The 15,447-nt window shown below is 42.0% G+C and overlaps 1 protein-coding gene across 1 annotated transcript in view; it reads right to left on the reverse strand.

Annotated features, from left to right (window-relative positions):
* Positions 1-15,447, reverse strand: part of MICU1 (mitochondrial calcium uptake 1) — a 970,699-nt gene that overhangs the window by 851,789 nt on the left and 103,463 nt on the right.

Below are 15,447 nucleotides of genomic sequence, written 5' to 3' on the forward strand. Positions count from 1 at the left end.
GGCGCGTTACAAATGCCATATCATATCATGAGAGAGGCCAAGGATCTTCTTCAAAATGGCCCCTTCAAGTTTTCCCAGCCAATCGTCATGGTTATCATAACCTACCTCAAAACCATACAAAATAGTTGCCACAAGGCTCTGTTTGTATGCCAGTAATATACCCTTCAAACTATACCCAGAGGTTCTATGGCCAAAACCGGTTAACATAACCATTAAGGAAAGCAACTTCCAAGGGGTGTTTTCTATCCATTCACTGTTAAAGATACAGAGCGATATCTCTTGTCTGAGACACATGTAAGACCTGGTATGTTCAATCAAGCTGGCTGTGGTCTCCATCGGTTGAAGCTGACAACTGCACATGAATTTAGTTTTACTCCAGTTGATTTGGAAATCATTTTCTTTTACATACAGACAGAGCTCTCTTGCACTTCTTTTGAAGCCACTGCATCTGTGATCAAAAAGGTAATCGGCGTAAACAAGCCAATGCACATGTGCCCAGCCAATTTTAAGCATATCATTAATGAGAGTAAGCTTCTCAGGCAGGTCAGCAAGATAGAGGAGGAACAAGGAGCAAGAACACATCCCTGCTTTAGTCCTTATGTGTAGAGATTTCTTTAGTAAGAGTTGCCATGCTGATCAAGCTCACCTGTACCCTTGTGACACTGTGCAGTTGTATTAAAAAGGATAATAATCTCACTGGGATCCTCTACTTTCTCAATTTAGCCCACAGCAAATTGCGACTAATGGAATCGAAAGTTGCCACAAAATCAACAAAGAGGGCGTATAGTGGGGGGATTTTGAAGTTACCTTGCATTTGTTAATCAAAGTGTTTACTGTCAGAATGTTGCAAATTGTTGCAGAACTGGTACAAAATCCAGCATGTCAGCTCAAACTCTCTTTTAAAAATAAAGTGGTAGAAATGTTGCTTGGCATATCGAAGAGAGCCAGTAAACTATTTAAGAAGGTCAAGTCGAGCTTTGTTTTTGTAATCGGGTATCAATATAGCTTTCCTCCAAGCGTTCGGTATAGTTGCTTCCGCCATTATTTTTATTTAACAAGTATGCCAATATATCAGCCCATACCTCACGGTCCCTCTTTAGGACTGCATTGGTGAGTCGGTCAGGAACGGGGGCTCTGGAACATTTTAACCTGCATATGCACTCCAAGATACTTTCTTTGTCATAGTACAGGTCGAAAATCGCCAGGGCAAGTGATGCAGTTATCTTCCTCAATTGTCTTGCCACATTTGTGTTTGATAAATGTAACCCAATGGTCTTCACAATCGGGTTAGTTATTATATTTGATTTACCACCCTTAACCCAATTCAAAGTATGCCAGAATCTTTTTGCATCTCCTAGTCTCCAAACCTCACACATGGCTTGGCATTGGGCATCTTTAATTTAAAAATCAGTATCTTTTAACTCAATGATTACATCTATTCTTCACTGTCCTGATGCAAGGTTTCCCCTCATCTTCATGGACTTTGTTTATAGGTCTATGTGTTGCCTCATCACTCTTGGCGTCCCATGTTTCACCATGATAAACCTCACAATGCATATTAGAATCTTTATCTATGTACCCATCACCGATCGGCAAGTGTGTAGATGTTAATTTGGAAACCTATTGGGCATTCAGTGTCATGTCTTGCAATAAAAATAGCTCAATATATGTTTGCTCATTGCCTTCAAATTTTGTTCTGACCAGCCTACACTATTTTCCCCACCATTCACATCAACGTCACCTTATTTTCCAATCTCGATCTACAAGCCTCTAGTACGTTTTTGTATGAGGAAGTACTCCAATGTTGCCATCTTATCCATTTATTTCCAGGTAGAATTCCAGGGACGATTACCTTGCAATCATTCATTCAACATTACGAAATACCGTTCTTTGAAGAATTGTATCCACCTTCTACGTTGTCGTTTATTGCCTAACGTTTGTATCATAATACTAGATGTTTGTATATTCATTGAAGGCCAGACCTTGCATTTATTAACGCAATGCAAATTAAGTCCGCTCCCCCCCCACATGGTCATGACGTTCACCTGCTTGTACCATTGACTTCTGCCTAATCATGTAGCAAGCATACAGTGCTTTGTCATGGGCCGAGTGCGGTCTAGCTTTATAGGTGTCATTTCACCCACTCCAAATACACAGGATGGATGGTTGTAAAAATAAAACATAACTACATGGCCCTGTACATGGCATGCAGCAAGGGTCTCCAGTTAGGCCAAGAGTGCAGGCATGCATGGTCTGCACGCCAGTAGGTCAAGGTGAATGCAGCCTGTGATGTCTTGAAGGAAACAGCCCCATTTTCTGGCTACAACAGTGACACTGGCAACCAGCGCTCCAGATAAGATTTTGAAGTGGGAGCATTTTACTCCCTCATTTTTCAAGTTGGAAGTAAATTGATTTTATTCCAAATTTCAATATTTAAAAAGCAAATAAAAACCTGTTTTAATTATAAAACAGAAATGCTTTGTTACAAATATGTGTTTGCACTTTGTTATCCATGCACATTAAAATATACATTTTCACCTCGTCAGATCAGACAGTAATAATAAGGTTTCTTAATGTGGCAGTACATTCACTATTGCTCCAGGTATATTGATGGAGCTGCTGTGTGGATGAGATTGTGGGGTAGCCCCCGGTTTGTCCGTTTCATATTTTTGTTGGGAGTATTCATCATCCCGATTTTTATTTTTTGGGAGTTTTTGCTTAATTTCAGGAACTAAAAGTGGCCGGTATACCCCACCTCTGTAGGACTGCTAGCAACACAAGCCGATTTATGCGGTCATGGCTGTCCTATTGCTGGTTGTCTATTGGCTCAACATTCGCACTACGTGTCTCAGAAGACACACAGACACGTATCATACGTGTGGAGCCAAAGGAGGGCCTGCAATATCCTTGAAAAAACAAACTGACAATGAAGTGCAGCCATTATCGTTTCTACTGCTTTTCAAACACTTAAACCAGTCTGCCTTTACTTATGAAAGGGTCATCACCATAGTGTGAAACCAAAATTGAACCAGGTGTGCCACACATATACCGTGCACCGTGTGAGGCAGGCTGCCCTGAAGTCTGGCAGCTAGGTAACGCATTGCGGCTGTGGATCGCCTTGCGATATGTAGGACAAGCATCCAGAGGTTTCTCGGCAGCAGCAGTTCTCCTCCTCGGTTGGCATTAGCGCGCACCGATTGCAGGTACACCAGGTGGAAACACCGTCCATGCGACTAGGCCCAGGCTCTTCATCTGTTGAATCATCCTCCCAACTGTCGTCCGGAGCCCCATCGTTTCCGCATCTTTCTCTTTCCAGTAATTCCTCCTCGGAATACTCGGGGTCGTACAGGTAGGGCATTATTGCTGCCATTGTGTGGTAAACAAACGAAAATAATTTATAGCGGTGGTACTGGTATCTGTTCACACGGGCTACAAGCAACGAAGGTAGCTGACCAGAGTACAGAAAAGAGTCACAGACTACTCAAAGAAATACATTGAGAGGAATGGAAAAGAAAATCTGCTGTTGTGTGTTGTCAAACGGTCTGTTTATACTTATCGAGGAAAGAGGCTGCCTGCCGTTTCCATTGCGACACGTCATTAGCTGAAGCGAAGAGAATGTTGACACGGGACGTGCTTTGGCATTGGGAAATGGGGGGTACGCATCTAGTGATGTAAGGCTCAGGGGCGGGGGCTATGATTTAGTGCCGCAAAAGGCAGGTCAACCAGGGCGATGCGGCAAGTGATAAGATTATGACAAGATGGCCGTGCCCTGCTCCCTGATTTCGCTTGTGTTCAATAGACAAAAACTCAGGTAAGGTGCATAGGAAATGTTTGTACGATCGATCGACTTATGGTTAAAAACACATGGCGGAACCATAGGAACAATGATATTTCTGACCTCACCAATCCTTTAACTACATATAGAAGACAATTAAATGAAAATGAATCATCATATATAAAATGGACAAGTTAAATTGAGTATCTCATGTGGTTATTTGATTTGCAGTGTACAATGTACTAGCATATGGTTTTCCAGAAGTAGCTCCTGCCTACTGTCATCTTCTACTCATGAAAGCTTAAATTTCGAACCCTGCTAGACCCAGGGCTGCATTACATTTAAGAAGCTGGACCAAGCCTATAAAAGAGGCCTTTCAGCCATGTTGGTAGTTAATAAATGTCACCCTATAATCCTTTCTACTGTTCCCTATACAGAGTTGAGATCTCCTGTGCTTGCAGCATGTGAATTAAATGCTGAAACTAAAACACTAGGTAATTGTTTACACTCTACATTTCCATCAGAATACTGTATAAGCGGAGAAACAGCAGCACTGCATTCCCACCGAAGTCCATTCAGCTGAGGAACAATGCATTTGCAACTTTGTTTCTTGCATGGCATTCCCCAAGTTTGGGAAGCCACAGAACTACAACATCATACCTACATAGCTCTTGAACTCTGCAAAAGGACTTCTCTGATGCTGTGTTTGAGCATATAATTCCATCTAAACGTTTGCTAGCAACTGAGTGAACTGAGTGGATTTCCCTAAAAAGGGAATCCCTTTTCTTAGTCTGGACCATTAGGTCTGCTTAGTGTTCCAAGCTGTCTTAATTGGGCAGGGGGTGAATTGCTATTGCCCTGCATGATCTTACAAGGGACCTGGGAAGCATCAAGACTTTTAGGAATGGCTTCTAATAAGTGGCATGAATACCCTGTTGCATCTCCATAACTGGCTTGTACTGAAGCACCCATTGTTCCATGCCTTGTGATTGGACCCAAGGTGAAAGGACCAGGGGAATCGACCCATACTACCCCTAGAAGCCAGATCAGTTTTCTTTTTTTAAATTTATTTATATAGTGCTGTAGCAGCCTGCAGGCAGCAGGACGCTTACAAGATGACAGACTTACAAATAGTAACGGGACAGCAGAGCAATATTGCAGACCTGTATGATTTACTTTACCTGTTCTTTGTCATGCGGACGGACCAAGTATCTAAATAGCAATGTTTTCAGTCTCTTCCTAAAAATTGGATAGTTGGGTTCTAGTTTTAGGGTGTTAAGTAATTCGTTCCATTTAAAAGCTGCTTTTGTGGGAAAAGCCTGACCAGGTCCATTAGCCTTTTTGGCATGAATAACTTTCACCAGGACTTGGGTTGAAGATCTTAAGTACCAGCCTGGTTCGTATGGGATTACCCTTTTTTCCCCAGGTATGTTGGGGCATTTCCAAAAATGCAATGATGGACAATGGTCATTGCTTTAAAGGCAATACGGTGTTCCATAGCTAACCAATGGAGAGACTTTCTGTCAGGGCATTCCCATAGTCCAATCTCGATAAGATGGTGGCTCTGGCAATGGTGGTGCGTTTTCTGTACTCAGTACTTGTCTAATATGTCCGAGTAACCTCCGATGGTATTGATAGCTTTTTTTCAGGTAAGCTATGTGAGCATCGGACCCTAGGGATGCTTGTAAGAAAACACCCACCTTGTCAGAGAACACAACATTTGTGTCTTTGATCTTAAGGTGGTGTAGTCTATGTCAAGTTTAGCCCTAGCCTGAGAGGATCCAAAAATCATGAGCTCTGTCTTGCTTCTATTGAGGCAGAGCCAAATTTGACTTCACGCAAGCCTCAATGGAGTTGTAAATGCAAGCGAGCCTGAGGCGGTCAGCATAATAAAAGCCACTCCGTTCCATCACAAGTTGCGGGTCGTCGGCGAAGAAAAACACCCAAGTTGGTTAATAGGGTACACAGACACCGCAAATAGAGATCAAACAAGAGAGGTGATAAACTGACCCCTTGGGGCATGCCACAGTTTATAAGTCGAGGCGCAGAGAACTGATTTCCCCAGTGGATCTTGAAGCTCCATTCAAGAAAAGATGCCGCCCATTCTATAGCCCCCTGAGAGCAATTGCCTGATTTTATTAGGCCTCGTGTAGTTTTTAATGATCAAGCAAATCGAATGCTGCTGACAAGTCCAATAATATCAACATACCTGTCTTTCCTTTATCCAGAATACCAAGAATTTTGGTCTGGAGGTCACGCAGGGCAGTTTCCGTGCTATGGGCTCCTCTAAAGCCCGTTTGTTGTGTGTAGAGGGTTATTCCTGTCAACAGACTCTTGAAGTTGGCTAGTTGTAACTTTGTCCAAGATTTTCAATAAAACGTTGCAATTCTTTATCAGGCGAAGGTTAGAGGGGTCGTGCAGGTCCAGGCCTGGTTTTGTGGCTAGGGGGGGTTGTGACAGTGACAGTTTTAATTGTAGTGGGGACCTGGTTGTCCCTGAATGAGGCGTTAACCATTCTGCGGATAAAGGGGGGGGGGGGAGAGCTCATCGTTGTCCAAAATGAGCTTGGCCGGTATTAAGTTCTCAGAGCAGGCCGTTTGATGGTGGAGGGTAAAGTCCTCGTGTCATCTGGGAGATTGGGGAGGACTTGAAATTATTGTTTGTTTGTTTATTCATTTATAATGCGCACCAAACCCGAAGGTAATAGGGCGCAGCAGTACAGGATATGCGAGGCATGGGTTACGTCATTACATATTTACATAATTACAGAGCTGCACATATAGTTAAAGTATATAGAGGATGAATCAATGGTACAGTGAGTTATATACAGGATAATTAGACAAAATGTGGGTGGTATATCGAACGGATGGTGGGGCTAGGTGATGCTGGTTTAGCGGACTAGTTGTTTCCGATAGTTAATGTAGGTGGATCTGAATTTTGGGTAAGATTTCTCCAGACGAATAGTGTGGGGCAATGAGTTCGACTTGGGCCGCACGGATGGGGAAGCTGGCACCTCCCGCCTTGGTGAGTTTAAATCTGGGAATGATCAGTGTGTTGGAATTGGAAATTCTAGTGGGTCTGGAGGATCTTCTTTCTGCAAATATGTCCGTTAGGTAGGGGGAGCCATGTTGTTGAGGGCTTTATGAGTGATTCCTATTTGGGGGGGGGGGTATTGTCTAGGTTATCCAGGATTTTAATTGGTTGGGTGATCACTTTGCAGGAGTTAATGCTTTTATGAGCCTTTTGGATTTTTTAATAAAAAGGCAGTTTGAACCTTCTCAGTCATCCTGTGAGAGTTGAAAAGGACGGGATAATGTCAGGGGTGTTACAATTGATTTCAGGATCTGGAACAGTTTTCTAGTTGAATTGGAAGCAGTATTAATCTGTTCATTATAATAATTTTTCTTTGCTTCTGTCAGTTTTCCTCTGTATAGGCTTTCCAGTTCTTTCTATTTCCCTTTGTTTTCATCAGAGGTTTTTTTTGTCACTTCCTCTCGAGTTTCCTTTTTTCTGTTTTAAGTTTACAAGTGTCGTCATTAAACCATTTCTGATGGTTTAAATTAGGTCTAACCTGTTTACGTGTGATGGGGGCATGATGATCAAGAAGATGTTGGAATTGGTTGGTATATACGGTCACAATGTTGTCGCAGGAGTCCTCGTCTACAGTGGCATTCCTAATATGTTTAATACCTTGTGCTAGGATATGGGGTGTAATCCTTTTGAAGTTTCTTCCATAGACTGTTTGGTATATTCTTCCTTTTCATAACATTCTTTCTAGGTACCAGTACCAACTCGATTTTATGGTGGTCGGACCATATGCATGGAGTTGTTCCAAGCATAGTGGTTTCAACATTGTCAGAGACAATCCAATCAGTTTCCCTTGTTCAATGTGGGATCATTGTTAATCATGAGGAAGTCGATAGAGTTGAGGTCTTTCTCAAGTGACAAGGCTTTCTTGTCATGACTATTGCCTCTCCATCTATTAAGATCGCCCAAGAGCACTGTCCCTGTGTTGGGTATTTTGAGGTTGTTCAGTAAGTGTGCTAAATCATCATTAAGGTCTGAGGTCAAAGAAGGTGGCCTTTAAATTACAATGAAATGAACAGAGCTGTTTTTGGTAGGGGTCATTTGGGATGGCATCCAACCACTGAGAGACCCCCTTAGCAGTTCCCAGGACCAGGCAGGAGACTTCAGAGGAAGTGCAGAGGACTGAAGGAAACACGGGAGAGAAGGACAGGAGATAAATCAGAGAGGGGGTGGGGGCATGTGGGAAGGAGGCGAGGAAAAACAAAAAGAAAATAAAAAAAAGAATGGAAGGGGTGTAAATGAGAAGGTTAGATTTGCAGGATGTTACCAGAGAATGCAGCAAAAAAAACAGTGGAATGGGAGGAAAGAACATGCAAAGCTGGGAACCGGTACAAAGCTGAGAGGAAAAGAAAGGAAACAGCCAGAGAGAAAGAAAGGGAACAGGAGTGAGAAGAAGTCACCCACAGTAAGAGATTGGTGGGAGAATAAAAGGCAGGCACTCAGAACTCTCCCAACACCAACCACAGTGAAATGGCAGGAAGGAAGAAGGGAGATTTGACAAACACTGGGAAACGGGAGTGAGCATGAAAGTTGGAGAAGGGTAACCGTACATAAAGTTGCATCTATGTGGTGTCTTCAACAATGTGTAGAACACATTTTCCACAAATGTAATAACTTGAAGCCAGACATCTTTGCTACACAACCGTTTTGGTTATGTGTCTTGTATTCATTTTGAACTTACGTAATGTTCTAGTCACTGGTTGGATACCATTTAAACTCTTGTGTGGCAAATCATCTGTACTCTACAATTTTTTAATTTTGTCAAAACCTATCTGGGGCACACAGTATTCAATGTCTAGTTTAAATATCCATTAAACTTTAACTTGCAGCCAATATGGTAAATGGTACTTTGGTAAATTGTCAGTGGCAGCAGGGCCCTTGCTCAAGGGTCGAGTGATTCACAGCCGCTTTCAAATCGTCAGGACTAAATTTAAGCCCCGATTCATGGAATTATTTGCGTGTAAAACAGTGATTTGCACGCCATTCTGCCCGAAAAATCCCCATTCATCAAACAGGGATTTGCAGGCAGAATGTTACGCAAATTCAAATAATTCCATGAAATCAGGGCCTTAAAAACTCAAAATCTGACAATCCAGCAAGTGTAATGACATGGTTACATTTGCAAATGAATTAGGCTCTCAGCAAAAAATATCCCTGTACTGGCAATCCAGATGGGTATTTAATTTGTTATGCAGCACTTCATACAAGATTACACCAATTTACAAGCACTGTGATTATTATTAACTCAGTTGACTTCCGAAGGATGTAAGGCTAACCCAGACAACCATTATTTGACCACGAGATGCAGATTTTAACATGGAGCACTTGCCTCTCTGCCCCATCGTGTCACAGCACTGGCATACCATTAAGCACTACTATTTGTATTTGTATTTTATTTAATTTATATAGCCCTTTATTCCAAAGTGTTTTACATGAGAACAACAGACAGCAAGCATAAGATGACAATTGAATCACAACTTGAACAGTATAAAGAACAATTTACAATATTGCAGAGGTGAGGAGGGAGTAGGGAGGGACAGAGGTGTGCAAGAGAGTAGTAGATGTTAGAGGAGGTAAGAGTGGTAGAAAGAGGAAATGCAAGAATGTGAGAGGAAGAGAGGAAAAAGTAAGACTAGAAGAGAGCAGGGGGAAGGGAGGAAGGAGGTAACTGGGATGGAGAGGGTAAGGAAGATCAGGAGTAAGAGGTGAGAGGAGAGGGGTAGGGAGGAGGAGAGGAAACGTAGGGTATTAGGGAGGTGAGTGAAAGATATAAGATTTTAGAGAAGAGCGAAAGGAAGGGTGGAAGGGAGAAGAGCGGATGTGAAGGGGAGGTGGTTCCAGTGGAAGGGAGCAAGGAGTTGGAAGGAGCGGGAGGGGGCGCAGCGTGGTGGAGGAGGAGAGAGTAGAAAAAGATTAGCAGAGCAGAGAGAACGAGAAGGGGGATAGAAAGTAAGAAGGGAGGAGAGGTGGGGGGGCAAGACCATGGAGGGATTTGAAGACAAGACAGAGGAACTTGATTTTGAGCTGGGAGTGAAAAGAGAGCCAACCTAGAGACGTGAGAGAGGAGATGGAAACAAGAGATGAGAGAAGGCATAGTGCTACTAGGTGGGAAAGTGTATTCTTTGGTGGTCACAGTGCGTTTGGAGTGCAAGGAGCAGCACCTGTGGTCTCTTTTCTCCATCTATGAACTCACCAGGTAGAGGAGGAGTAAACCTTCAAAAGCCCACTTCCAGCAAGGAGCGCATGTGGTCAAGTATGGTCTGTGGTGGACCTGTGGCAGTGAACCCTGCTGGGCTAAAGTCCCTAGCCCACTTTATGTCCAACTATCAAAAGTACTCAGTATGTGTGGTCTGCTGTTTTTGTGCCTGTATATCTGTTGGTGTCTTTCTTATTGTTTTTCTTTGTACTTTTTCCAACATTATTTTCACCTATTCTTGTGTACCGAGACCCTTTTGTGATTCTGTTTGATGGCTCTTATCCCTTATGCCGACTCCTCCTACTACAGCTTATAATCTTCTTAGCCACAACAACATGGCTAACATTGACACCACTAATCTGCAGAGGAGCACAGACTGTGGTCAATTAAACTGAGCCAACCCTTGGGATTGACTCTACAGTCAAAGAAACAGGTTAAAATCACAGTATTTTGCAAAATTATAGAGCCAGCTGTAATCACGGGCAATTCTACCAATACTGCACTCGCGCAAGTTCACAAGGAATGGGCAGATACTACTTTTGTATGAATCTTTTGTTTGTGTGTGTCGTGACCGGGAGGCCGCTTCACCTTCGGATGGCCAATTGGCAGTGACTGGGCCACATGAATCTCCTTCAATACAGCCGCATGAAGAGGCGTCGCATTCTACACCAAGAGGCGTCGCATTCTACACCAATTGGGAGTTCTATACAGGAAGACTTCTTGAGGCATAGAAATTTCCAGCTATGCAGAGAGGCGAATATCCTCCCTAATTTAGACACCCTTGGCCCCGACCTCGATATCAGCGCTCCATCTCATCATAGAATCTCTTCTTCAACTATATAACAATATTAAAGATATTAAAGATATTGTTCCTGAAAACTCTAGCAAACTGCCGATTGTGGAGAGCTTTCTGCAGACAGATACGACATCTGCTGAGTGGAGTTTAACAATCCTGCCCCCCCCCCCATCAGAATGCCAATCTAGGCTCAGCTGTTCACTGGATCTCTTGACGTCAGGTAACGTGGAGTGCCAGAGCCAGTTGAAGCTCATCATAGTGTGTCTAACACAGAACATGAGCATATTGATCCCATTACGTGAAAACCAAAGGAAAGGAAATGGTGTAATGTGTAACAAAAGGAAAAAACAAAACCATACCCAATAAGAACAAGAATAAAAACAGATCTTCAAGAAAGTGTTTACATGTGTGGTCGTTTGACGGAGAAATAATCGATCTTAATACCCAGCCTTTAGACATCTCGCCGGATGCCAACTTTATCAACTAACCACTTATAGAGGTTATCCCAGACTCAGTAAAGAACGAAGGGGCAAGCTGAAGTGTACCAACATTAATCAAAAAAACAAATCACTACCTATGAATAATACAGACTCGATTTTAGTTCAAGAAGAGAAAGAGTGAGCCTACAACTTAGCCTCTGCAGACTAGACAATACGGCTGCAAGGTCGACAGATATGAAATAAGGATTGAGCCACTGAATCAAGCACCCTAATCAAAACAGTAATCTGACGATGTAGCTGCTCCCACAAGTTTGACTACTTTACAATATGGTCTGAGTAGGGGCTTAGGATCGATTGATGAAAGAATTGTTGGTTAGAGAACATCGTTCAAGTGAACTGTGAGCTTCAATAAAATAGGAATATGGTGTTGCATATATTCTCCAGATTCCTGCTCTGCGCCTCCTTCACACTGGCAACATTCCTGGATAGTGGTAATGATAAATTGTTTTTTTCATTTTACATGCATATTGTTGCAAGGCTTGTCGCCAGGGACCACAAGATGCTTTCAGGTCCATTGGGGTTGACCCAATCGAATTTAAATATTTGGGAAACGTTCACACATTTTTAGCTCATTGGCCCAGCAAAAGGTACTAGCCAGGTGCTACAACAACATCCACTAACTATCAAACGGGATTATCCTACCAGTACTCGGTCAGTCATAAACACATGGGCGCCTGATAAATCTATTGACCCCAACCAGGATTAATCATGGCTGGTGGCGTCAATTAACGCAAACACCAAATCAAAATGCTAATTCTCCAATCTCTACCTATGCTGATCTTTGACGTTTATCCTGGAACTCATACGAATATAGAAATCTTTCCTATGCAGCTAAAACATCTTTTTTACTCAGACAACATAGCATAATGCTACAACAGATAACGTTGACTGATCCCTTGCAACTTGAAGGGCATAAAACCTATTCCAAGTTGGCTACTAGGTCAGCCATCTGAGGGCCATTGATTTACATCTAAATGGATATTCCTTTGAAAATTGTACCTCAAATGATGGCTTGTTGACTTATTCCAGAGTGACTCTCCGTTCCAATTATTGCTTATCAACCTATATTGGAATCCTGAGAAAATGTCTTGCAAAGAATTTCAGCGTGTGATAGAGGATATCATTTGAGTGGTTGAGGAAAAGGTATGTGAACAACATTTGCTGAATATTTTTGGACACAATTCCATGCAAATGTATGTGGGGTGTGTGGTTGGGTAATAAATAAGGTGGGGGGAGGAGAGCTGTGGGGGGTGGTCTCCCCCGCTTACATTTGCGTTGATAGGTCCACAAATCTGTGAAGTCTCCTTCGACCAATTGTTTGGGGAAATAACATTCAACCATATGTAACAAAGAACATGATATCCGTTTGCGCACTCATCAAGATAATAGATTCCGATTCTAGGGATCATTAGATTAGAACCCTTTCTGCCCACGTCCCTTTTGCAACAGAGGAGTTAAATCATGCATTAGTTACGGTGTCTCCTGATGTGGGGCAATTAAAGAGAATGATGATACTTCAACTACTTGTTCTAATTTTACAGGTGTGCTCAAACGTCTACTTGACTCTTTAGACACATATACTCATCATGATATCCTCTCAGGCCTCCGCTATAAACGAGGACGCTCTCCATTGCCTAAAGAATATAACTGTAAAAAAAGAAGAAAAAATAAACACCTGCGTGCTTCTAAGAAACACACATTTACACCAATTCAACTTGTGTAGTGTCGATGCTAAAAAAAAGTCAAACAGAGCTTGAGAGAGCGGTCACGTGAAGAGACAACCGATTATAACATTATTAGGATTAAAAACTGAAGATTCAACCAAAATATAAGAAATACTTAAAATCATTAAAATATCAATTGCATATTAGAGACAACCATATTGTTCTAGAGTCTCTAAAAAATGCTAAATCTTATAAATGTTGGGAGCTAACCAATTGCTTTACAGGACCTTCTGTGCCAGAGTTAGAGTCGCCTTGTTGTATCAATGAGTCAACTTGGGTTGACTTCTACACAAATATGGATGCTAAACCACTGACGGAACCTATTGTCTTTCCAAACTTGGCATATATGGAACTTGATTCTTACGGGTCACAGGAAGAAGAGTTTCTGGAAATTACTAAAACCAAACCTTCTAGGGCACCTGGGCCAGACCCATTAGCTACAGCTACCATTACACATGAACCATCTTTTTATGGAAGTGTAAAACATCTAAATTATTCAGATTTGTAAAAAAGGGCGTTCCAACAGTCCCGGCCAAGGACAGGCCTACCGCAATCCTAGACACGTCCAGTAAATTGTTCAGTTTGTGTCTTTGATTTTAATGAACCTGAATAACTGGGTGGCTTGTTTGGGAACTCTTTCTCACTCTCAATTTGGGTTCAGGCATTCCATGGGTACCTTGCTAAATAGTACCATCCTTGCCCATATTTTGTCAGCGGTAACAAATAAAATAAAGCCGCTATGTATCCCTTTATACGAGTAGCGCCTTTGATAGAGTCTATAGGAAAATAACTCTGGAACAAACTTCTACTATGGAACATACCTGCCACCTTGGTTCAATGCCCCTTTAAGATGATGAAAGCACAGTAAAGATTAGGTTAACCAAAGAGTGATCACTGCTTATATCCATCGACAAGCACATTGGCCTTAAGCAGGGCTGTGTCTTGGCCCCAACCCTTTTTAATCTTTACCATGGGGCTGGTGACTACGTGTGGTTAGCAGGTACTACATATGCAGTTAAACTGGGTCGTACAAACCGGTTGGTTTTTGCAGACGTCTGCTTTTCTTTGATCAGACCCCAATAGGTCTGCAAAGAAAGCTGAATCTATTTTCAAACTGTGCCATAGATAACAACTTTTTCGTAAATTCAAACAATAGAAATCTGAAAATGATGGGATAGAAGGTGGGGGACCATCATCTTGAAGAGTTCCCTCTTTACCTTACCTGGGGTTCTCCATCCCCAACTCTGTATACATTGAAGACCTAAAGGATAGACTGAGGGCCAGGACTCAACCCTTGGATTGCCTAACTTACATTGCAAGATGTGTAAATATCGGTTGCTTCCAATTTTGCGATTCTCTCTTGCAAAAATCGAACGGACCATTATGTATGGCCTTGATACACTGCTATTAGACTGGAGTACTTGGTTAACTCACTTCAAGGCACTGTATTGAAACAAACCTTGAGACTTCCATTAGCAATGCTGAAATGCTGAAATGGGGCTAATTGTACTTAATGCTAAGGTTACTTGGAAACAATTATGCATCTTTGCGAAGATGGACCCCTCACCCCCTACCAACTCGTAGCAAAACTTAAAATCCTGATTTGATGAATCATACGGTCGACTCCATAAAGAAGTTGAGGAAGTATGCGCTTCTTTCAAAATTGGAATCTAACCTAGAGGGTGACTACTGAACTATTGAAATTGTATAACCTTCAAAGAATATGCAATCTTTATTAGAAGAGGCAACCTGACAGAATACATGTATCGGTTTCCATGCACTAGGGTTCGATATATTTATTTGCGTTTTAAACTGAACCACCTGCCAACTCTTGAATGTTTAAGTCCCAGGAAGGAAAGGAAGGGTGCTTAATAGAGCCTGTAGATTTTGTAATAGGGAAGACGGTCTACTTAAACAGCTGGTCATTTATTGTACTGCTGTTCATGATCTTCGAACCTTCAATTTTAGCTAATTTGTTTAGGTTTATTTTGAACAGGCAGGGGATCATTTTGGTCTTTCCTGATGCAAGGCAACAAGATTTCTCAGATATTGGCTCTGTACAGATTCTGGACTATTTTGAGCTATTACACGTTCAAATCTAAAGCACTGCACCACAGCACTTCTGATATATGCTATTGGTTTATATAGGGAGCCGTTTTCAAGGATCCTCAATGTACTTGAAAGTATTTTTATGACCCTCAGTGTATGTGGATTTTATAATGCTTGGGATTGTGTATGCCATTGGGATGTATTCAATTTTCTGTTCTTCAATTAGTTTCAACTATTTTATATGAGGTTTGTTTCTGAAAGGTTTTACTTGGAAAACTTATCACGAAAAAAAAAAAATAAAGTCCTACTAGTTCCAGTAA

This window comes from Ambystoma mexicanum, chromosome 8, assembly GCF_040938575.1.
Source record: "Ambystoma mexicanum isolate Mex_15411 chromosome 8, UKY_AmexF1_1, whole genome shotgun sequence".
NCBI classification, from domain to species: Eukaryota; Metazoa; Chordata; class Amphibia; order Caudata; family Ambystomatidae; genus Ambystoma; species Ambystoma mexicanum.